Below are 2,233 nucleotides of genomic sequence, written 5' to 3' on the forward strand. Positions count from 1 at the left end.
TTACTTATAGATATTTTAAAATAATTTTTGACTGATAATATATAAAAACAAATTATTCAAGATAATATCATACTTAGCAATATTTCTATTATAGGATTCGTGATGATAGAGTTCAGAGTGCCAAGACTTAGTGTTAAGCACCATTAGACATTGCACTTCTGTGTGCGTGCGTCTATACAACATGGGCGCATGCTGTATAATAATATACTGTATGGATTTTTGGCTGTGGCAGGAGTGGTAGGCGTTGGTCGCCTATGTAGTATTCCGAGGGTTTCATGGTTGGTATGCCCTCGGGGTGGAGTGAAAAAAAAACCACGCTCGTAGTAATAAGTTATGCTATGGCCGGGAAGACCGGTGTTGGTTATTGGTGACGGGGTAAACATGAGAGAGAAAAACTCTTTCCTTATGTAATATATAATATATTTGTATCGTATTATTGTATACACATTAGTGCATTACCTTTTCGTAAGATAGTCTCACGAACAGTCATATATTAAGTATAAGTAGGTAGTAGGACACTACTACACTAGCGGGTAATATAATTTATAATATATTATTATATGGTAAAACTATGCATAAACGGTTAGGTAATGGGTATATACACTGCAATTTGCATACATAGGGGTAGGTATGATGCAAAGCTATATTAGAACTTATATTTTTATATAAAATTATACGATTTGTTTTTTTCAAGTCCCGTGGCTTTAAGTTAAGATAAGTTCGCAAACGATTCGAAGCGTAAAGTTTGACTCTGTGGTGACTAATAGTATACTAAGTATTTTATTAAAATGTGCACTGTATATGTGTATGTAGCAGGAAGAATTAAAAACACAATAACTTAAATTCTTCAAGCAGTAATATATCCAGAGGCCGTAGTCCTTGAATTAAAAAAAAAAGTATTAAAGGAACAATAGTCTTTAGAAATGTGGCTACGTTCGATACATCAAAATAATAATAACGATAAAATAACACCTAATATAAGTAATAATATGTAATTTCACCTTAAGTTATTTTTTTCAATATACCTAAATTATACTCTAATATTATATTAATATTGAAATAACTTATTTTTTTATTATTTAAAAATAAATATTTATCTATACTAAAAGGTATAATAAGTAAGTGCGGTGACATAAAATAACATTGATTGTAGAGTAGGAAGGCTCCCGAAATGCCACCTGACAAGAAATTAATATTGAAATAACTAGAAAATAAGTGTTAAATGTGAGTACCAAATTACATGTTAAAAGTTTGAACGATGGATAAAAACTATTCATAAATAATCAGAATGAAAACAATTTATTAGTTACTATAGTTTGTTGTTTAACTATTTAAATTGTATATTAGTTATCAATGCACCAGCTAATAGCTATGTATATAAACACATTTCTAAAGACTTGTTCCTTTAATACTTTTATACTTATATACTTATGTACTTATTATATATCTATTATATATAAGATATTTGAATGCTGTGAGAGCGTTGTACCTAGTAATTAATTTCTGTGCTCAAATTCGGTCTTTTAATATTTGATGGTTTATGTTTTGAATAATATTTAAAAATTCAAGTTATTTAAATGCAAAAACACAACCACCCATTTTTAAATTTAAATTACTCATTTTTGTTTTTTCACTTCCTTAATTCACTTCCTTTCTGCTGCAACCCCCCCCCCCCCCCCAAAATGTTAAGAAAATTTAAAAATTATTTTAATGGTCAATGATAGTCGCTCAAAAACTCTTAAATTGTACTTAAAATATTTAAAAATGTACTACCTATACAGTGGCGTGCCCAGGAATCTTAAATGGGGGGATACCATTTTTTTTTTTAAAATAAACAAAAAAAGCGGATAATTGGAAGTCGCTCTGCTGTACAGTAGGCTACAAGTGGATGACTGTAAATTTAAATTCAATGATATATATCATGTGTGCAAAAAACGGTTCCGAGCAGAGACGCTTTGGCAGCCTAGGATACTATATATTATATTATATTTGTGAAAGCTATTGACAGAGAAGAGGACGAAGCCCTTGCCAATTTAGAAGTTGACAGTCAATGGCATAGATTATCTACTGTTCCAGTCGAGCAGTTATCAACGTTTGAAGAATTTGTTGCTATCGACGATGATTTGGCAATCTGTGGAGTTCTCAATGACGAAGAGATTTTGAACAAAGCTGATGATGAAGAAGGTAATGACGAAGAAGAATGTTGTGAAGATCCCCCCGTAAGTTCAAAGGA

The sequence above is a fragment of the Acyrthosiphon pisum genome, chromosome A1 (assembly GCF_005508785.2).
Source record: "Acyrthosiphon pisum isolate AL4f chromosome A1, pea_aphid_22Mar2018_4r6ur, whole genome shotgun sequence".
Classification (NCBI taxonomy): Eukaryota; Metazoa; Arthropoda; class Insecta; order Hemiptera; family Aphididae; genus Acyrthosiphon; species Acyrthosiphon pisum.